Raw genomic sequence first — 23,596 nt, forward strand, 5'->3', positions numbered from 1 at the left:
ATTACCTCGACTAACCGGTGCCCCCGCACATTGACTATGTACCGGAAGCCCCTGTATATAGCCTCCACATTGACTCTGTACCGGAACCCCCTGTATATAGCCTCCACATTGACTCTGTACCGGAACCCCCTGTATATAGCCTCCACATTGACTCTGTACCGGAACTCCCTGTATATAGTCTCCACATTGACTCTGTACCGGAACCCCCTGTATATAGCCTCGCTACTGTTATTTTATTGTTGCCCTTCGATTTATTATTATTATTATTTATTTTTTGAACTGCATTGTTGGTTAAGGGCTTGTAAGTAAGCGTTTCACTGTAAGGTCTACTACACCCCTTGTATTCGGCACATGCAGCAAATAACATTAGATTTGATTTCTTGTGTTGTGTTGCAGGCCATTGGTTACAAGGTATTGTCCAATCAAAAGCTTGCCGCGACCAGCTCCCTTTAGCCAATCACAGCAAAGAAGGTCAGATAATGGGGGAACAGGGAGAACAGGAGGTGGAGAAAATGAGGCATGATGAGAGGATGGAGGGAGAGGGGAGGAGAGATAGAGGATGTTCAGTAGGAAGACGTGTATTTTACCAAGGCATGTTTTGACTTATATGCACAAAGAACTTGATGTGTCCACTACAAGCTGGTGTCCACTACTTTTGTATTCTGTCCATAGACACAGTATACCACAGGAGGTTGGTAGCACCACAGGCCTGTGGTAATGGCTGGAGCGGTATAAATGGAATGATATCAAATACATCAAATGCCATTCCATTTACTCCACTCCAGACATCATTATGAGCCGTCCTCCCCACAGTATACCCATCTGGAAGGAGAGAGTTGTGGAAACTACCCATCTAGAAGGAGAGAGTTGTGGAGAGAGAGAGAGAGAGAGAGAGAGAGAGAGAGAGAGAGAGAGAGAGAGAGAGAGAGAGAGAGAGAGAGAGAGAGAGAGAGAGAGAGAGAGCAGAATACAGCAGCTGTGCAGAGAAAGAGAGAAAACAAGAAAGGGTGAGAAACAGACTTTTTCCCCACACTCTCTTCTGACCCCTGACCCTGCTCCCAGTCGGACAGCCAGTGTGGCTGCTGGTCAGCGGGTCAGAGGAAGCAAAGGTCACTCTGAGGGGGAAGGAGGAGGGGAGGGGTGAGAGGGGAAGGTTAGGACTATATGACCCCTCACCCACGACTCTGAGACTGAACTTTGACTTGGGCCTAGAGAGGGAGAGAAAGAGAAGTCTTATCCAATCATATGAAGGGTTCATTTTCTCGCCATCACCCGAATATAATCTTGATCACTACAAAATCTCTGAGTTTAGTTTTAAAAATTCAATTAAGTTTGTATTTGGTTGTTTTGGACAAACCAGGACAAGAGATTGACCTCTGAGACTTGCTAAGCAGAGACATGAGACTACAGTCATATAAGCTAGCATGCACTTTTAAGTCATTCAGGATACAGTAAGCTAATCAATTAATTACTTAATCAATCTCCTGGCATGTCCTGGCATCACAACAGAGGAAATCTCATTAAACTAGTTTTGTTTTTTTATGGCACCAAAGTCTCTCTCTCAATTCAATTTAAGGGCTTGTGTTGGCATGTGAAACGTATGTTTACATTGCCAAATCGAGATGACCTCTCTCTCTCTTAACAGAGTTTGACAAAATCTGCAGGGAAGAATGGGAGAAATCCACAAATCCAGATGTGCAAGATGATACAGACATACCCAAGACGACTCAAAGCTGATACAGACATACCCAAGACGACTCAAAGCTGATACAGACATACCCAAGACGACTCAAAGCTGATACAGACATACCCAAGACGACTCAAAGCTGATACAGACATACCCAAGACGACTCAAAGCTGATACAGACATACCCAAGACGACTCAAAGCTGATACAGACATACCCAAGACGACAAAGCTGATACAGACATACCCAAGACGACTCAAAGCTGATACCGACATACCCAAGACGACTCAAAGCTGATACAGACATACCCAAGACGACTCAAAGCTGATACAGACATACCCAAGACGACTCAAAGCTGATACAGACATACCCAAGACGACTCAAAGCTGATACAGACATACCCAAGACGACTCAAAGCTGATACAGACATACCCAAGACGACTCAAAGCTGATACAGACATACCCAAGACGACTCAAAGCTGATACAGACATACCCAAGACGACTCAAAGCTGATACAGACATACCCAAGACGACTCAAAGCTGATACAGACATACCCAAGACGACTCAAAGCTGATACAGACATACCCAAGACGACTCAAAGCTGATACAGACATACCCAAGACGACTCAAAGCTGATACAGACATACCCAAGACGACTCAAAGCTGATACAGACATACCCAAGACGACAAAGCTGATACAGACATACCCAAGACGACTCAAAGCTGATACCGACATACCCAAGACGACTCAAAGCTGATACAGACATACCCAAGACGACTCAAAGCTGATACAGACATACCCAAGACGACTCAAAGCTGATACAGACATACCCAAGACGACTCAAAGCTGATACAGACATACCCAAGACGACTCAAAGCTGATACAGACATACCCAAGACGACTCAAAGCTGATACAGACATACCCAAGACGACTCAAAGCTGATACAGACATACCCAAGACGACTCAAAGCTGATACAGACATACCCAAGACGACTCAAAGCTGATACAGACATACTCAAGACGACTCAAAGCTGATACAGACATACCCAAGACGACTCAAAGCTGATACAGACATACCCAAGACGACTCAAAGCTGATACAGACATACCCAAGACGACTCAAAGCTGATACAGACATACCCAAGACGACTCAAAGCTGATACAGACATACCCAAGACGACTCAAAGCTGATACAGACATACCCAAGACGACTCAAAGCTGATACAGACATACCCAAGACGACTCAAAGCTGATACAGACATACCCAAGACGACTCAAAGCTGATACAGACATACCCAAGACGACTCAAAGCTGATACAGACATACCCAAGACGACTCAAAGCTGATACAGACATACCCAAGACGACTCAAAGCTGATACAGACATACCCAAGACGACTCAAAGCTGATACAGACATACCCAAGACGACTCAAAGCTGATACAGACATACCCAAGACGACTCAAAGCTGATACAGACATACCCAAGACGACTCAAAGCTGATACAGACATACCCAAGACGACTCAAAGCTGATACAGACATACCCAAGACGACTCAAAGCTGATACAGACATACCCAAGACGACAAAGCTGATACAGACATACCCAAGACGACTCAAAGCTGATACCGACATACCCAAGACGACTCAAAGCTGATACAGACATACCCAAGACGACTCAAAGCTGATACAGACATACCCAAGACGACTCAAAGCTGATACAGACATACCCAAGACGACTCAAAGCTGATACAGACATACCCAAGACGACTCAAAGCTGATACAGACATACCCAAGACGACTCAAAGCTGATACAGACATACCCAAGACGACTCAAAGCTGATACAGACATACCCAAGACGACTCAAAGCTGATACAGACATACCCAAGACGACTCAAAGCTGATACAGACATACCCAAGACGACTCAAAGCTGATACAGACATACCCAAGACGACTCAAAGCTGATACAGACATACCCAAGACGACTCAAAGCTGATACAGACATACCCAAGACGACTCAAAGCTGATACAGACATACCCAAGACGACTCAAAGCTGATACAGACATACCCAAGACGACTCAAAGCTGATACAGACATACCCAAGACGACTCAAAGCTGTAATCACCGCCGAAGGTGCTTCTAAAAAGTATTGACTCAGCAGTGTTTCTTATTTTCAATACTTTGCAAACATTTCTAAAAACATGTTTTCACTTTGTCATAATGGGGTATATTGTGAATTCAGGCTGCAACACAACAAAACGTGGAATAAGTCAATGGGTATGAAGGCACTATCTCTCTTTCTCTCTCTCTCATTCTCTCTTTCTTTCTCTCTCTTCCACTCTCTTCTTCCCTTCTCTCTTCAGAGCAGGAAATTAGTCAACAGGGTCAAAGTTAGGGGTCAACCCCAGAGGACAAACCTGCCTGTCAAACGAGTCCATGTTTGAGCCGTGGATTCTCTTACCAGGAACAAAAAACACCGAAGTCATGCCTTTCTTTTGTTTGTAAAATGGTAGATAGACGTTTTGACTGAAAGAAACCAAACATGAAGCTGTTTGCATGGTTTGGTGTCACAGATGATTGTCAACGTGTGTAAGAGACTGAGTGGTCCTGCTAAATCTCCTAATTCCTATTGTATGGTTCAATCGATTCTCAGCATACCTTAACACACACACGTGCACTCATACACACACAGACACACACACAGAAACGGTGTCAGTCAGGCTGTCTGGCTGGGGATATAAGGATCAGTGTTGAGTTTCAATCTCCTGCAGATCAAACGCAGAGAACAGAACACTGACCATGTCTTCAGCACACAGCTGTCAGAAACACACACACACACACTCACACTCACACACTCACACTCACACTCACACTCACACACACACACACACACACACACACACACACACACACACACACACACACACACACACACACACACACACACACACACACACACACACACACACACACACACACACACACACACACACACACACACATGCTTACTGAGTCTGTATATAGTGAAAGCTTTCCTTAATTTTGGGTCAGTCACAGTGGTCAGGTTTTCGCCACTGTGTAGTCTTTGTTTTAGGGCCAAATAGCATTCTAGTTCGCTCAGATTTTTTGTTAATTATTTCCAACATGTCAAGTAATTATCTTTTTGTTTTCTCATGATTTGGTTGGGGTCTAATTGTGTTGCTGTCCTTGGGGCTCTGTGGGGTCTGTTTGTGTTTGTGGACAGAGCCCCAGGACCAGCTTGCTTAGGGGTCTCTTCTCCAGCTTCATCTCTCTGTAGGTGATGGCTTTGTTATGGAAGATTTGAAAATTACTTATTTTTAGGCGGTTCTGGATTTTGATAATTAGCGGGAATCATCCTAATTCTGCTATGCATGCATTATTTGATGTTTTGCGAAGGATGTTTTTGCAGAATTCTGCATGCAGTCTCAATTTGGTGTTTGTCCCATTCTGTGAATTGTTGGTTGGTGAGCGGACCCCAGACCTCCCAAACATAAAGGGTAATGGCTTCTGTAACTGATGAAGGTATTTTAAGCCAGATCCTAATTGGGATGTCAAATATTATGTTCCTCTTGATGGCGTAGAAGGCCCTTCTTGCCTTGTCTCTCAGATCGTCCACAGTTCTCTCTCTCTCTCTCTCTCTCTCTCTCTCTCTCTCTCTCTCTCTCTCTCTCTCTCTCTCTCTCTCTCTCTCTCTCTCTCTCTCTCTCTCTCTCTCTCTCTCTCTCTCTATCTCTCTCCCCATCTCTCTCTCTCTATCTCTCCCCATCTCTCTCTATCTCTCCCCATCTCTCCCCCTCTGTTGATTGATGCCCTGTGTATACTCCTCCGTCTCTCTCTTTCTCTCTCTCCTTCCCTCCCTCCCTCTCTCTGTTGATTGATGCAGTGTGTGGATTGTCCTGTACTGAGCAGAGCTCCATCATCCTGTGGTTTGTGTAAATAAAGACTGGATAGATGCCAGCTCACACAGACACACACACACAGGCCCGTCTCTGAGTTGGCATGAGGTACAGAGCTGTGGACTGGCACTGGGTGGGTATGCTGGTCTGTGTTTGGGAGAAAGAACACATGCCATAACAAGATTAAATCAAAACAAAGAGAGATGGGTGGATTGGGAAAGAGGAGGGGATGGTGGGTCATTCAAGGTTATTACTACAGCACACGCATGAGAATGTCTGAGGATCTATCTCTCTCCCCTCTCTCTCTCAATTCAATTCAATTACATTTGCTTTATCTATTTATTTATTAAATAATTAAATATGTATTTATGTGTCTATTTATTTATCTATTCTCTCTCTCAACAGGCAGAAGGCTGCCTTCATAGTGAGATAACCTCCCATAGCCTTCGTCACCAAAGGCACACAGCCAAACCAACAACAGAAAGATCTTGCCAAAAGTGTTGCTTGGAAAAATAGCCACAAACCGAACTACCAAACAAGCCACTCAGCCTGATAACATATTTTGGTGTTAAGCTACAAAATATAATTAGAGATGGTGAGAGAGAGAGAGAAAGACATAGAGAGAGAGGTAGTAAGAGAGAGAGAGAAAGACATAGAGAGAGAGGTAGTAAGAGAGAGAGAGAAAGACATAGAGAGAGAGGTAGTGAGAGAGAGAGAGAAAGACATAGAGAGAGAGGTAGTAAGAGAGAGAGAGAAAGACATAGATAGAGAGAGGTAGTAAGAGAGAGAGAGAGAAACATAGAGAGAGAGGTAGAAAGAGAGAGAGAGAAAGACATAGATAGAGAGAGGTAGTAAGAGAGAGAGAGAAAGACATAGATAGAGAGAGGTAGTAAGAGAGAGAGAGAAAGACATAGAGAGAGAGGTAGTGAGAGAGAGAGAGAAAGACATAGAGAGAGAGGTAGTAAGAGAGAGAGAGAAAGACATAGATAGAGAGAGGTAGTAAGAGAGAGAGAGAAAGACATAGAGAGAGAGGTAGTGAGAGAGAGAGAGAAAGACATAGAGAGAGAGGTAGAAAGAGAGAGAGAGAAAGACATAGAGAGAGAGGTAGTGAGAGAGAGAGAGAAAGACATAGGGAGAGAGGTAGTGAGAGAGAGAGAGAAAGACATAGGGAGAGAGGTAGTGAGAGAGAGAGAGAAAGACATAGAGAGAGAGGTAGTAAGAGAGAGAGAGAAAGACATAGATAGAGAGAGGTAGTAAGAGAGAGAGAGAAAGACATAGAGAGAGAGGTAGTGAGAGAGAGAGAGAAAGACATAGAGAGAGAGGTAGAAAGAGAGAGAGAGAAAGACATAGAGAGAGAGGTAGTAAGAGAGAGAGAGAGAAACATAGAGAGAGAGGTAGAAAGAGAGAGAGAGAAAAACATAGAGAGAGGTAGAAAGAGAGAGAGAGAAAGACATAGAGAGAGAGAGGTAGAGAGAGAGAGAGAAAGACATAGAGAGAGAGGTAGTAAGAGAGAGAGAGCGAGGGAGCGAGAGGGAACTACCCTGGCGACCAGAAAACACACTGTGCCCACTATGGAAAAAGCCATAGGACACAAAGTTCCAAAAGCCATCTGGGCTACCTCGCTACGCTACATTCAGAGACAATAGGGGCACATTCACTGACCCATATCCCAGCCAGGGCCATCTGCTCCTGGGGAGAGTGCGTGGGAGAGACAGGGGGCCCCAGACATACAGGGCAAGTCTCTTCAGTCTATATTATAAAGTACGAGATAAACAAAAAGGAAAGGCAATACTGGAAAAGGTTTCATAAGCAAAGAATGGGAATAGATGTGCAGTTTTCCCCAGGCGGTGTAGAGCCTTCCCATCACACCCAGTGTGTACCTTAGAAAAAAAGGTGCTATCTAGAACCAAAAAGGGTTCTTCGGCTGTCCTCATAGGAGAACCCTTTGAAGAACCCCTTTTGGTTCCAGGTGAAACCCATTTGGTTCTAGGTAGAACCATTTTGGGTTCCATGTAAAACCCTTTTCACAGAGAGTTCTAAATTAAACCCAAAAGAGTTCTACCTGGAACCTACAAAGGGTTCTCCCATGGGGACAGCTGCAGAACCCTTTTGGAACCCTTTCTTCTAAGAGTGCATTACAGGCCCCAGTAGACCCAGTGTGTGTCCCCATTACAGTACAATCTGGTCTTAACATGACCACATGTATCCATTATGTGTATTAATCATGACCAACAATGGTCCAGGACGAGCTCTGGGGGAAAGAGAAGAGAGATGGAGAGAAACAACTATTTCCTTCATACAACACACACACACACATTTATCACTGGAAATGAAAGAAGTTATGAAGGCGAGAGCGATATTGAGGGACAGAAAGAGAGTGTGTGCACGGTATGTGTTGGTGGGTGTAAGGTGTGTTGTATGGAGCTCCTGACACAATGAAGCGGTGTGTGAGAAACCCAGGCTCTGGCACGGCAGACAGTGTCAACTGGCAGAGCAGAGAGCGGCTCAGGAACGCAACACCTTATGCCCACTGGGAACCCAGGTGTGCAGGGCAAACACATACACACACAGAATACTGTATACATGCACACACACACACACAGAATACTGTATACATGCACACACACACACACAAACTTTATCAACGCACAACCGTGCACACATACAAATCTCTCTCTCTCGTGCGCTCAAAAAGTTACGTAATTCACTTACCATTGGACCTAAGGACTTTCCAGCTTTCAACTTAAAACTTTCCACCTTCTCCACTACCGTTTTTTAAGTCCACGATCATCTCCTTTGTTTTGTTGACATTGAGTGTGAGGTTATTTTCCTGACACCACACTCCGAGGGCCCTCACCTCCTCCCTGTAGGCCGTCTCGTCATTGTTGGTAATCAAGCCTCCCACTGTAGTGTTGTCTGCAAACTTGATGATTGAGTTGGAGGCGTGCATGGACACGCAGTCATGGGTGAACAGGGAGTACAGGAGAGGGCTCAGAACGCACCCTTGTAGGGCCCAGTGTTGAGGATCAGCGGGGTGGAGATGTTGTTTCCTACCCTCACCACATGGGGGCAGCCCGTCAGGAAGTCCAGGACCCAGTTGCACAGGGCGGGGTCGAGACCCAGGGTCTCGAGCTTAATGATGAGTTTGGAGCTTAATGATGAGTATGGTGTTAAATTCTGAGCTGTAGTCGATGAACAGTATTCTTTACATAGGTATTCCTCTTGTCCAGATGGGTTAGGGCAGTGTGTATTGTGATTGCGATTGCGTCGTCTGTGGACCTATTGGGGCGGTAAGCAAATTGGTCAGGTAGGGTGGAGGTGATATGGTCCTTGACTAGTCTCTCAAAGCACTTCATGATGACGGAAGTGAGTGCTACGGGGTGGTAGTCATTTGGCTCAGTTACCTTAGGAACAATGGTGGCCCTCTTGAAGCATGTGGGAACAGCAGACTGGGATAGGAATTGATTGAATATGTCTGTAAACACACCAGCCAGCTGGTCTGCGCATGCTCTGAGGACGCGGCTGGGGATGCCGTCTGGGCTGGCAGCCTTGCGAGGGTTAACACGTTTAAATGTTTTACTCACGTTGGCTGCAGTGAAGGAGAGCCCGCAGGTTTTGGTAGCTGGCCGTGTCGGTGGCACTGTATTGTCCTCAAAGCGAGCAAAGAAGTTGTTTAGTTTGTCTGGGAGCAAGACATCGTGGTCCGCGACTGGACTGGTTTTCTTTTTGTAGTCTGTGATTGACTGTAGACCCTGCCACATACCTCTTCTGTCTGAGCCGTTGAATTGCGACTCTGCAGTAACTAGACAGTTACTGAAGTTACTAGACAATTACTTTAGTTACTAGACAATTACTGTAGTTACTAGACAGTTACTGTAGTTACTAGACAGTTACTGTAGTTACTAGACAGTTACTGTAGTTACTAGACACATCTGTACGTGTCTGTGTATCTGTATGTGTCTGTGTATCTGTGTGTGTCTGTGTGTGTGTGTCTGTGTTTTTGTGTGTCTGTATGTGTCTGTGTGTGTATGTGCTATCTCTCTCACTATCTTTCTCTCTCTATATATATATATATATCTTTCTATCTCTCTCACTATCTTTCTCTCTCTCTATATATATATATATATATATATATATCTTTCTATCTCTCTCACTATCTTTCTCTCTCTCTATATATATATATATATATATATATATATATATATATATCTTTCTATCTCTCTCACTATCTTTCTCTCTCTATATATATATATATTTATATATATATATATATCTTTCTTTCTATCTCTCTCACTATCTTTCTCTCTCTCTCTTTTTCTATATCTCTTTCTATCTCTCTCACTATCTTTCTGTCTATATATATATATATATATATATATATACTGTATATATATACTGTATATAATATATATATATATATTTATATATATATCTTTCTATCTCTCTCACTATCTTTCTCTCAATTCAATTTAATTCAATTTGCTTTATTGGCATGATGTAACAATGTACATATTGCCAAAGCTTACTTTGGATATTTACAATATGAAAATAATAAGAATCAAAATTGTCAACGGGACAACAGTAACAACAATAACCAAGGGTCAAAATAACTATACATTGAAGAATAACAATAAACATACAGTAGAGGACATGTTGATTGGTCTGTCAGACACTGTCCCTCAACTTATGGCAGGCAGCAATGTAGTGTGCTGCCAACCCACAGCTCTCTGCGTCCTCCCCCAACAGAACGGGTAGCCTACTCTCATCAGAGAGGTCTTTGAAAAGGGATTCAAATTTGGGGAAATTACACTCTCTAATTGTTTTATATTTTTGACCTTTTGTCAGGAAATGCAGCTCCGTCTCAGGTTCTGCTGTTGTGCAGTGGTTGCACAGCCTTTCCTCTACAGGGAGCCAGGTTTTCCTGTGTCTACCCTTCTCTCTCTCTCTCTTTCTATATCTCTTTCTATCTCTCTCACTATCTTTCTCTCTTTCTCTCTATCTCTCCCTATCGCTCTCTCTCTCTCTGTGGAGTATCAGAGACACTGACAGGTCAGTGTTTTTCTTAGTTTTCTATCAGTCACAGTGGTCAGATAGTCTGCCACCATGTACTGTCTGTTTAGAGCTAAATAGCATTGAAGTTTACTTAGCTTTTTTGTGGTGTCTTTCCAATAGGTGATATATTTTTATTTTTGCTTTGTAATGACTTGATTGGGCCAGATTTTCTGAGTGCTGTCCTGAGGCTTTGTTGGGTTGGTGAACTGAGCCTCAGAACCAGCTCTTTTCTATGGTAAACTCTTGACATTTGGCCTCTGTCTCTCTATCTATCTCTCTCTCTCTCTCTCTCTCTCTGTCTCTCTATCCCCTCTCTCTGTCTCTCTCTCTCTCTCTCTCTCTCTCTCTCTCTCTCTCTCTGTCTCTCTCTCTCTCTCTGTCTCTCTCTCTGTCTCTCTCTCTCTCTCTCTCTCTGCTCTCTCTCTCTCTCTCTACTCCCCCCTCTCTGTCTCTCTCTCTCTGCTCTCTCTCTCTCTCTCTCTCTCTCTATCTCCCTCTCTCTGTCTCTCTCTCTCTCTCTCTCTCTATCCCCCCTCTCTGTCTCCCTCTTTCTCTCTCTCCCCGCCCCCTTTCTCTTTCTCTCTCTGTCTCTCTCTCTCTCTCTCTCTCTCTATCCCCCCTCTCTGTCTCCCTCTTTCTCTCTCTCCCCGCCCCCTTTCTCTTTCTCTCTCTGTCTCTCACCCTGTGGGGGACCTGTAGTGCTGAGAGCTGGAGTCCTCCAGTGAAAGGGGTGTTGATTGTTTAGTCAGAGCTCTGGGGGAATGTGAGGGATCGCTGTCAGGAGTTGTCATCCTGACAACCAAGGGTGTAACTTATCCCCCCACTAAAAAGAGAGAGGGGCCTCTGCCTTCTAACCTCTGACAGCTCCTCACACACACACACACAAACGCAAGCGTGCGCACGCACACCCGCGCCTGCACCCGCACACACACACAGACACCCACACACAGACTAACACACACACACACCTGCACCCGTACACCCGCACACACACAGACACCCACACACAGACTAACACACACACACCTGCATGCACACATACATGTGCACGCTGCTAGCATGCACTCACACACAGACACAGACACACAGACACACACACACACCAACATATACACACATACACACACCAAACTCCCCCCAACCCCTTGACTTACAACCTCTCTTCACATTTAACTTACACAATTGGGTGTCTCTGAGATTGCACAGCTTGTTTGTAGTCTCAATTCTGTCGCTATCAGAGTGTTTCTCCAGTGTGTGGCTGGGATAAGTTCCAGAACATTACCTGGCTGAGGTGTGGTCATGTATAAGGTCACAGGAAGCAGGAGCGTGTGTGTGTGTGTGTGTGTGTGTGTGTGTGTGTGTGTGTGTGTGTGTGTGTGTGTGTGTGTGTGTGTGTGTGTGTGTGTGTGTGTGTGTGTGTGTGTGTGTGTGTGTGTGTGTGTGTGTGTGTGTGTGTGTGTGTGTGTGTGCGTTGAAGCATAAATACCATACATCAATCATCATAACTCCACCCAGGCAGAATGATCACAGAAACACCAACACCATCTCAACACCAAAAAGACAGGATGAATAGAGGAGGAAATGAAGAGATGGACAGAAAAAGGGATGAATGCATATCTTGAAGAAGGGATGGACTAATGTTTAGATGGATGGTTTTAGGTGACAAGAAGATTGACAGACAAGGATGGATAAATGGAGAGATTAACAGAAGAATGGACAGATAGACAGAAGAATGGACAGATAGACAGAATAATGGACAGATAGACAGAAGAATGGACAGATAGACAGAAGAATGGACAGATAGACAGAATAATGGACAGATAGACAGAATAATGGACAGATAGACAGAAGAACGGACAGATAGACAGAACAACTGATGGATGGATTGATAGAAAGACAGACATGTGGAAGGAAAACATATAGAGCTGAATAAACCAAATGGAAAGGAAATAGATTAAATTAATCATTTCTCAACCAGTCATCTATACATATTGAGAGCTTCAACAAGTCACTCGCCAAAATATGTTGCGTTATGGGAGTATGGGAGAATGGCAGTACGGGAGTACTGCAGTGCGAGAGAATGACAGTATGGGAGTATGGGAGTATGGCACTATGAGAGGATGGGAGTATGGAAGTATGGGAGCATGGGAGTATGGAAGTATGGAAGTATGGGAGTATGGGAGCATGGGAGTATATAAGTATGTGAGTATGGGAGCATGAGAGTATGGGAGTATGCGAGTATGGGAGTATGGGAGCATGGGAGTACTGGAGTATGGGAGTATGTGAGTATGGGAGCATGGGAGTATGGGAGTATGGGAGTATGGGAGTACGGGAGTATGGGAGTACGGGAGTACAGCAGTATAGCAGTATGGGAGCATGGGAGTATGTGAGTATGGGAGCATGGGAGCATGGGAGTATGGGAGTATGGGAGTACTGGAGTATGGGAGTATGTGAGTATGGGAGCATGGGAGTATGGGAGTATGGGAGTATGGGAGTATGGGAGTACTGGAGTATGGGAGCATGGGAGTATGTGAGTATGTGAGTATGGGAGCATGGGAGTATGGGAGTATGGGAGTATGGAAGTATGGAAGTATGGGAGTATGGGAGCATGGGAGTATGGGAGTATATAAGTATGTGAGTATGGGAGCATGAGAGTATGGGAGTATGCGAGTATGGGAGTATGGGAGTATGGGAGTATGGGAGTACGGGAGTATGTGAGTATGGGAGCATGGGAGTAAGGGAGTAAGGGAGTATGTGAGTAAGGGAGTATGTGAGTATGTGAGTATGTGAGTATGGGAGTATGGGAGTATGTGAGTACGGGAGTATGGGAGTACAGGAGTACAGCAGTATAGCAGTATGGGAGCATGGGAGTATGTGAGTATGGGAGTATGGGAGCATGGGAGCATGGGAGTATGGGAGCATGGGAGTATGGCAGTATGGGAGTATGGGAGTACGGGAGTATGGGAGTACGGGAGTACAGCAGTATAGCAGTATGGGAGAATGGGAGCATGGCAGTATGGGGAGTATGGCAGTATGGCAGTATGACAGTATGACGGCATGGCAGTATGACAGTATGGCAGTATGACAGTATGATTGTATGGGACAATGGTAGTATGAGAGTATGGCAGTATGGGATTATGACAGTATGGGGGTATGACGGCAGGGCAGTATGGGAGTGCGGGAGTATGGCAATATGGGAGTATTGGAGTATGGTAGTATGGGAGTATGGCCGTATGTGAGTATGACGGCATGGCAGTATGGCAGTATGACAGTATGGGAGTATGGCAGTATGGCAGTATGACAGTATGGGAGTATGTGAGTATGATGGCATGGCAGTATGGCAGTATGACAGTATGGCAGTATGGCAGTATGACAGTATGGCAGTATGGCAGTATGACAGTATGGCAGTATGACAGTATGGCAGTATGGCAGTATGACAGTATGGGAGTATGGGGGTATGGCAGTATGACAGTATGGCAGAATGACAGTATGTGAGTATGACGGCATGGCAGTATGGCAGTATGACAGTATGGGAGTATGGGGGTATGGCAGTATGACAGTATGGGAGTATGGGAGTATGGCAGTATGACAGTATGGGAGTATGGCAGTATGGGAGTATGGGAGCATGGGAATATGGCAGTATGGGACACCCAAGACCACAGAGTTGTCAGTTCTAAGTGTATCAGAGGGTAGAGCTAGTCTGTCCTAAACCCCCACATCTCTTCTCTGTAGGGGAGAGTTCCCTTTCTTCCGTGTCAGTGAAGGAGGATAAAGAATGGATGAGGGAGGGAGGGAGGGAGCTGAAAGGGTGGATGGGAAGAGTGAGGTCCTGGCATTCCTGGATTCCTGCTCAAAGGAGCCGACGGATGATGAAAGGAGATAACTCCACCTCTCTCTCTCTCGCTCTCCTTCACTCACTGCCTCTCCCTGTGATGGCTGTCAACACCAGGGTTAAAATGTAGGATGAGAGAGCAAAGACAAACCTTTCAAATATACACACCCCTAACACACCCACACATAGGCCTATACACCTTGAAATACACACACAAACTAACACACACACAGTAACACACACACACTAACATTTGCAAGCATACACAAAGACATACTCACACAGATAGGGGGGGAGAAAGACAGACAGACAGAGAGAGAGAGAGAGAAGAGACATGGAGAGAGAGAGAAATAAATACATTTGGTTGATTGATTACCAAGAAGAAGAGATGAAGAGGAGACAGAAGAACGGAGGATATGGGAGGAGAAGAGTTGAAAAAGGGCCACGTGTTTCCAGAAAAAGATTGAGTGTGTTTATGTGTGTGTCACTGTACACAGCGATGTACTTTTGAATGACTGAATCAAAATCAAATTAAAAACTGTGTCAGTGTCTCTTCTTCTGTCTCTTTCCACCAGCCAAATCCCCAGACACAAACGCATACACACATGCACACAAACACACATATGCACACACCCACACACACACACACACACACACACACACACAAAAACACATTAGCACACACACACACACATATGCACACACACACACACACACGCACGCACACACACACGCGCACACACACACACACACACACACACACATGCCCACACTCAGATCTACAATTCATTCATCAATTCATCTCTCTCTCTCTCAGCATATGTCCTCTCAGCAATCACCTAGAACAATGCTCTCACACACACACACACACACACACACACTAACCCAGCAGATCTGATTGCTGACCCTGATAGAGGAACCCCTTGCTGCGAGGCTGTCCACCTGGTTGCCTGGTCAGAAACATTCAGATAGATCCTGGGTCCTGGCAGCGGGGGCTCGGTCACAGGCTATTGGCAGTGTACTGACTGGAGATCCTCTATGACATTGAGGATAACATTAGCATGAACAGAATCTTTTGGTCTCCGTATCACATTGGGATTGTGCTAAAAAAAAGACTGAAATCTGAGGTGGGTGAGACCAAGTCATATAGTTCCATGAGAATCTACATTCTACAGGGTTCTCTCTATGCTAGTTCACAGCAGAGACATTCATACAGTAAAGTACATTGCAGCGGTCAGCAAACTTAGTGTGAGATTTGGAATTGTGATGGGTGCTATGGTGGCACTGAAAGGTTTCAAGATAGAACGCAAAAAGTTAGAACGCAAAAAGTTAGAACGCCAAAAAGGATTGGAGGTTGGGGGAAAGAGATGGGAGGTTGGGCAACAGGGATAGGAGGTTGGGGGAATGGGATGGGAGGTTAGGGGAATGGGATGGGAGGTTGGGGGAATGGGATGGGAGGTTGGGCAAGAGGGATAGGAGGTTGGGGGAATGGGATGGAAGGTTGGTGGAATGGTATGGGAGGTTAGGGGAAAGGGATGGGAGGTTGGGGGAAAGAGATAGGAGATTGGGGGAATGGGATGGAAGGTTGGGGGAATGGGATGGGAGGTTAGGGGAAAGGGATAGGAGGTTGGGGGAATGGGATGGGAGATTAGGGGAAAGGGATAGGAGGTTGGTGGAATGGAAGGGGAGGTTGGGGGAATGGGATGGGAGGTTGGGGGAATGGGATGGGAGATTAGGGGAAAGGGATAGGAGGTTGGTGGAATGGAAGGGGAGGTTGGGGGAAGGGGATGGGAACGGGAGGTTGGGGGAATGGGATGGGAGGTTGGGGGAATAGGATGGGATGTTGGGGGAAGGGGACGGGAACGGGAGGTTGGGGGAATGGGACGGGAGGTTGGGGGAATAGGATGGGAGGTTGATGGAATAGGATGGGAGGTTGGAGGAATGTGATTGGAGGTTGGGGGTGGAGGCTCACTTTTGTTGTTGATAATGTAACAATACTTTGAACATTTTACGTGAAACCCCCCCCCCATAAAAATAAAGATATAGTAAAATGTGGTTGCAAAACATTTATGCAAATGATAATGAATGTCTCCCAAATGGGACCCTATTCCCTTTATAGTGCACTACTTTTAACTAGGGCCCATGGGACCCATTTGGGCCACCTACAATATTGTAAGGAGTTAGGGCAGAATAGGCGGAGCTATAGCAAGGATGCCAAACAATTGGCACAGGGGCCATTTACAGGCCTCTGACTGGTATTAGTGGTCTCCAGTCCAGTCTCCCACACAGCTAGCTTCCATCATGTCTGCCTACAGAATGTCAACCATTACATCACAGTAGTACTGTGTTTACAAACCTCTTCAAACTGAGAGGTGACTCAGTTGGTTTGTGTGATTGTAGGCTACAGAGACAAATAAACTTGAGGCCTGTGTTTGGCTAAACAAATCAGTGCTGTCGAATTATTCAATCTCACAGTTTATTATGGTACTCAGACCAACCATGCCTGACCAAGTTAGGAGCACGAACAGACCCACGGAAGACCTCAATATACATTTCCCCTGGTTTTCACTCTCTCATTTTCTCTCTTTACCATTCTGTTTCCAAGTTGTCTCTCCCTCCTCTCTGTCTCTCTCTGTCTCTCTGTCTCTCTGACTCTCTGTCCCTGTCTCTCTGTCTCTGTCTCTGTCTCTGTCTCTGTCTCTGTCTCTCTGTCTCTCTCTGTCTCTCTGTCTCTCTGTCTCTCTCTGTCTCTCTCTCTCTCTCTCTCTCTCTCTCTCTCTCTCTCTCTCTCTCTCTATCTCTCTCTCTCTCTCTCTCTATCACACACACACTTTGATCCATTCAACACTTAACACAAGAGAAGGCTGTGCAGGTCTGCATGTTGACCCAGAATCCTTTGCACTCCCTATTCTAGGCCCCAGCTGTGACTAGGCTGTCATTGAGACATTTCGGGGTGTCGGGGGTGTCTGGGGGTGGGGAAGAGGCAATGAGGGGGGATGAGGGGAGGGTGTATTTAGGGGAAGAGGCGGGGTGGATGGGAAGGTAGTGGGTGTCGTAATCAGACACCATTATTCCCCACAGGCTCGTTAGAACACTCACATTCGCCACTAATTGGCTAGCTGGTCCCCGACACTGAGTCACATGCCAGAGAGGAAGTAGGGTCTGACTGGTAACCCCCAGAGACAGAGAGAGAGAGAGAGAGAGAGAGAGAGAGAGAGAGAGAGAGAGAGAGAGAGAGAGAGAGAGAGAGAGAGAGAGAGAGAGAGACAGAGAGACAGAGAGAGAGACAGAGAGAGACAGAGAGAGAGACAGAGAGAGAGACAGAGAGAGAGACAGCGAGAGAGACAGCGAGAGAGACAGCGAGAGAGACAGAGAGACAGAGAGAGACAGAGAGACAGAGACAGAGACAGAGACAGAGACAGAGACAGAGACAGAGACAGAGACAGAGACAGAGAGACAGGGACAGAGAGTCAGAGAGACAGAGAGACAGAGAGACAGAGACAGAGACAGAGACAGCGAGACAGATAGAGACAGAGAGACATAGAGACAGAGAAACAGAGACAGAGAACCAGAGACAGAGACAGAGAGACAGAGACAGAGAGACAGAGAGACAGGGAGACAGAGAGACAGAGACAGAGAGACAGAGACAGAGACATAGACAGAGAGACAGAGAGACAGAGAGACAGAGGGACAGAGAGACAGAGGGACAGAGGGACAGAGGGACAGAGACCAAATGCCAAGAGTTGATCATAGAAAAGCGCAGTGGTGTAAAGTACTTAAGTAAAAATACTTTAAAGTACTACTTAAGTCGTTTTTTGAGGTATCTGTATTTTACTTTACTATTTATATTTTGGCAACTTTTACTTTTACTTCACTAGAAAGAAAATGAGAGAGTGAAAACCAGGGAAAATGTATATTGAGGTCTTCCGTGGGTCTGTTCGTGCTCCTAACTTGGTCAGGCATGGTTGGTCTTCCATTAATTGGAACTCTTTCTCTGTGCTTTTATCGCACTTCTTATCTTTCTCTTGTTTTCACTCACTTTCTCCCTTCTTTCTCTCTTCTTTACGTCTCTATTTTCCTGTGTGGGGTTTATAGATGACAGTAGTGTGACCTGTGAGTTCAGAGAGGACAGGAGAGATCCCTGGTCACAGTTTATAGACTGTCAGAGAGGACAGGAGAGATCCATGGTCACAGTTTATAGACTGTCAGAGAGGACAGGAGAGATCCCTGGTCACAGTTTATAGACTGTCAGAGAGGACAGGAGAGATCCCTGGTCACAGTTTATAGACTGTCAGAGAGGACAGGAGAGATCCCTGGTCACAGTTTATAGACTGTCAGAGAGGACAGGAGAGATCCCTGGTCACAGTTTATAGACTGTCAGAGAGGACAGGAGAGATCCATGGTCACAGTTTATAGACTGTCAGAGAGGACAGGAGAGATCCCTGGTCACAGTTTATAGACTGTCAGAGAGGACAGGAGAGATCCCTGGTCACAGTTTATAGACTGTCAGAGAGGACAGGAGAGATCCATGGTCACAGTTTCAGATTAATCACCAACAGCTGGTTACAGGTGAGGAATGTTTTCATTCATCTACTGCACACACACACACACACACACACACACACACACACACACACACACACACACACACACACACACACACACACACACACACACACACACACACACACACACACACACACACACACACACACACACACACACACACACACACACACACACACACACACACACACACTGCTGAAGCTGAAGGGAACTATTTGTCTGATGATGGATGACAACTCCAGCTGAACTTGTTCTCTTATACAATATTTGGTCTTTTGTCTGTAGACACACAACTCATGTACAGAGAGAACGACAGGGAGACAGAAGGAGATGTAGAGACAGTGAATGTGTGTGTCTTTATGTGTGTGAGTGAGTGTGAGCGCTCGGTTGATTAGAGACTGTTTGATGAGGGGTTGTGTTTCTTGGTTCCTCTCATTTTCCCCGTCAGCCCTCACCCACCCAGCAGGCATCATGGGTAGCTGCTAACGGAAGAGGGGACTTCTGGGAAACACGGGACCCTGTGGTGGAACCGTCAGAATCACTAAGTGTCAACCCACTAACACACACACCTTGTTTCCCCTAACGCCTCACCGTCAGGTTCTCGGTAACAACAGAGGACTGATAAAAACAAGCAGGCCCAGCGGTCTCATTTACATTTACATTTAAGTCATTACTTATCCAGAGCGACTTACAAATTGGTGCATTCACCTTATGACATCCAGTGGAACAGCCACTTTACAATAGTGCATCTAAATCTTTTAAGGGGGGGGGGGGGGGTGAGAAGGATTACTTTATCCTATCCTAGGTATTCCTTAAAGAGGTGGGGTTTCAGGTGTCTCCGGAAGGTGGTGATTGACTCCGCTGTCCTGGCGTCGTGAGGGAGTTTGTTCCACCATTGGGGGGCCAGAGCAGCGAACAGTTTTGACTGGGCTGAGCGGGAACTGTACTTCCTCAGTGGTAGGGAGGCGAGCAGGCCAGAGGTGGATGAACGCAGTGCCCTTGTTTGGGTGTAGGGCCTGATCAGAGCCTGGAGGTACTGAGGTGCCGTTCCCCTCACAGCTCCGTAGGCAAGCACCATGGTCTTGTAGCGGATGCGAGCTTCAACTGGAAGCCAGTGAAGAGAGCGGAGGAGCGGGGTGACGTGAGAGAACTTGGGAAGGTTGAACACCAGACGGGCTGCGGCGTTCTGGATGAGTTGTAGGGGTTTAATGGCACAGGCAGGGAGCCCAGCCAACAGCGAGTTGCAGTAATCCAGACGGGAGATGACAAGTGCCTGGATTAGGACCTGCGCCGCTTCCTGTGTGAGGCAGGGTCGTACTCTGCGGATGTTGTAGAGCATGAACCTACAGGAACGGGCCACCGCCTTGATGTTAGTTGAGAACGACAGGGTGTTGTCCAGGATCACGCCAAGGTTCTTAGCGCTCTGGGAGGAGGACACAATGGAGTTGTCAACCGTGATGGCGAGATCATGGAACGGGCAGTCCTTCCCCGGGAGGAAGAGCAGCTCCGTCTTGCCGAGGTTCAGCTTGAGGTGGTGATCCGTCATCCACACTGATATGTCTGCCAGACATGCAGAGATGCGATTCGCCACCTGGTCATCAGAAGGGGGAAAGGAGAAGATTAGTTGTGTGTCGTCTGCATAGCAATGATAGGAGAGACCATGTGAGGTTATGACAGAGCCAAGTGACTTGGTGTATAGCGAGAATAGGAGAGGGCCTAGAACAGAGCCCTGGGGGACACCAGTGGTGAGAGCACGTGGTGAGGAGACAGATTCTCGCCACGCCACCTGGTAGGAGCGACCTGTCAGGTAGGACGCAATCCAAGCGTGGGCCGCGCCGGAGATGCCCAACTCGGAGAGGGTGGAGAGGAGGATCTGATGGTTCACAGTATCGAAGGCAGCCGATAGGTCTAGAAGGATGAGAGCAGAGGAGAGAGAGTTAGCTTTAGCAGTGCGGAGCGCCTCCGTGATACAGAGAAGAGCAGTCTCAGTTGAATGACTAGTCTTGAAACCTGACTGATTTGGATCAAGAAGGTCATTCTGAGAGAGATAGCGGGAGAGCTGGCCAAGGACGGCACGTTCAAGAGTTTTGGAGAGAAAAGAAAGAAGGGATACTGGTCTGTAGTTGTTGACATCAGAGGGATCGAGTGTAGGTTTTTTCAGAAGGGGTGCAACTCTCGCTCTCTTGAAGACGGAAGGGACGTAGCCAGCGGTCAGGGATGAGTTGATGAGCGAGGTGAGGTAAGGGAGAAGGTCTCCGGAAATGGTCTGGAGAAGAGAGGAGGGGATAGGGTCAAGCGGGCAGGTTGTTGGGCGGCCGGCCGTCACAAGACGCGAGATTTCATCTGGAGAGAGAGGGGAGAAAGAGGTCAGAGCACAGGGTAGGGCAGTGTGAGCAGAAGCAGCGGTGTCGTTTGACTTAGCAAACGAGGATCGGATGTCGTCGACCTTCTTTTCAAAATGGTTGACGAAGTCATCTGCAGAGAGGGAGGAGGGGGGGAGGGTGAGGAGGATTCAGGAGGGAGGAGAAGGTGGCAAAGAGCTTCCTAGGGTTAGAGGCAGATGCTTGGAATTTAGAGTGGTAGAAAGTGGCTTTAGCAGCAGAGACAGAAGAGGAAAATGTAGAGAGGAGGGAGTGAAAGGATGCCAGGTCCGCAGGGAGGCGAGTTTTCCTCCATTTCCGCTCGGCTGCCCGGAGCCCTGTTCTGTGAGCTCGCAATGAGTCGTCGAGCCACGGAGCGGGAGGGGAGGGCCGAGCCGGCCTGGAGGATAGGGGACAGAGAGAGTCAAAGGATGCAGAAAGGGAGGAGAGGAGGGTTGAGGAGGCAGAATCAGGAGATAGGTTGGAGAAGGTTTGAGCAGAGGGAAGAGATGATAGGATGGAAGAGGAGAGAGTAGCGGGGGAGAGAGAGCGAAGGTTGGGACGGCGCGATACCATCCGAGTAGGGGCAGTGTGGGAAGTGTTGGATGAGAGCGAGAGGGAAAAGGATACAAGGTAGTGGTCGGAGACTTGGAGGGGAGTTGCAATGAGGTTAGTGGAAGAACAGCATCTAGTAAAGATGAGGTCGAGCGTATTGCCTGCCTTGTGAGTAGGGGGGGAAGGTGAGAGGGTGAGGTCAAAAGAGGAGAGGAGTGGAAAGAAGGAGGCAGAGAGGAATGAGTCAAAGGTAGACGTGGGGAGGTTAAAGTCGCCCAGAACTGTGAGAGGTGAGCCGTCCTCAGGAAAGGAGCTTATCAAGGCATCAAGCTCATTGATGAACTCTCCGAGGGAACCTGGAGGGCGATAAATGATAAGGATGTTAAGCTTGAAAGGGCTGGTAACTGTGACAGCATGGAATTCAAAGGAGGCGATAGACAGATGGGTAAGGGGAGAAAGAGAGAATGACCACTTGGGAGAGATGAGGATCCCGGTGCCACCACCCCGCTGACCAGAAGCTCTCGGGGTGTGGGAGAACACGTGGGCGGACGAAGAGAGAGCAGTAGGAGTAGCAGTGTTATCTGTGGTGATCCATGTTTCCGTCAGTGCCAAGAAGTCGAGGGACTGGAGGGAGGCATAGGCTGAGATGAACTCTGCCTTGTTGGCCGCAGATCGGCAGTTCCAGAGGCTACCGGAGACCTGGAACTCCACGTGGGTCGTGCGCGCTGGGACCACCAGATTAGGGTGGCCGCGGCCACGCGGTGTGGAGCGTTTGTATGGTCTGTGCAGAGAGGAGAGAACAGGGATAGACAGACACATAGTTGACAGGCTACAGAAGAGGCTACGCTAATGCAAAGGAGATTGGAATGACAAGTGGACAACACGTCTCGAATGTTCAGAAAGTTAAGCTTACGTAGCAAGAATCTTATTGACTAAAATGATTAAAATGATACAGTACTGTTGAAGTAGGCTAGCTGGCAGTGGCTGCGTTGTTGACTTTGTAGGCTAGCTGGCAGTGGCTGCGTTGTTGACACTACACTAATCAAGTCGTTCCGTTGAGTGTAATAGTTTCTACAGTGCTGCTATTCGGGGGCTAGCTGGCTAGCTAGCAGTGTTGATTACGTTACGTTGCGTTAAAAGAACGACAATAGCTGGCTAGCTAACCTAGAAAATCGCTCTAGACTACACAATTATCTTTGATACAAAGACGGCTATGTAGCTAGCTATGTAGCTAGCTACGATCAAACAAATCAAACCGTTGTACTGTAATGAAATGAAATGAAAATGTGATACTACCTGTGGAGCGAAGCGGAATGCGACCGGGTTGTTGAGTGCGGAAGTTCTATTCGGTAGACGTTGGCTAGCTGTTGGCTAGCTAGCAGTGTCTCCTACGTTAAGGACGACAAATAGCTGGCTAGCTAACCTCGGTAAATTAAGATAATCACTCTAAAACTACACACTCTAAACTACACAATTATCTTGGATACGAAGACAGCAAAGACAACTAAGTAGCTAGCTAACACTACACTATTCGGGGGCTAGCTGGCTAGCTAGCAGTGTTGATTACGTTACGTTGCGTTAAAAGAACGACAATAGCTGGCTAGCTAACCTAGAAAATCGCTCTA

General features: G+C 46.7%; 1 protein-coding gene across 2 annotated transcripts in view; it reads right to left on the bottom strand.

The window, feature by feature from the left end:
- Positions 1 to 8,437, bottom strand: part of npvf (neuropeptide VF precursor) — a 23,420-nt gene extending 14,983 nt beyond the window's left edge. The window contains exon 1 of one of the 2 annotated variants that reach the window (XM_071374976.1): positions 8,319 to 8,437. The gene's annotated coding sequence lies outside the window, so the exon portion shown is untranslated. The remainder of the gene's footprint in view (positions 1 to 8,318) is intronic. The other variant, XM_071374977.1, reaches the window with a different exon arrangement.
- Between the last annotated feature and the right edge of the window lie 15,159 nt (positions 8,438 to 23,596).

Source organism: Salvelinus alpinus, chromosome 29, assembly GCF_045679555.1.
Source record: "Salvelinus alpinus chromosome 29, SLU_Salpinus.1, whole genome shotgun sequence".
In the NCBI taxonomy this organism is placed as follows: domain Eukaryota; kingdom Metazoa; phylum Chordata; class Actinopteri; order Salmoniformes; family Salmonidae; genus Salvelinus; species Salvelinus alpinus.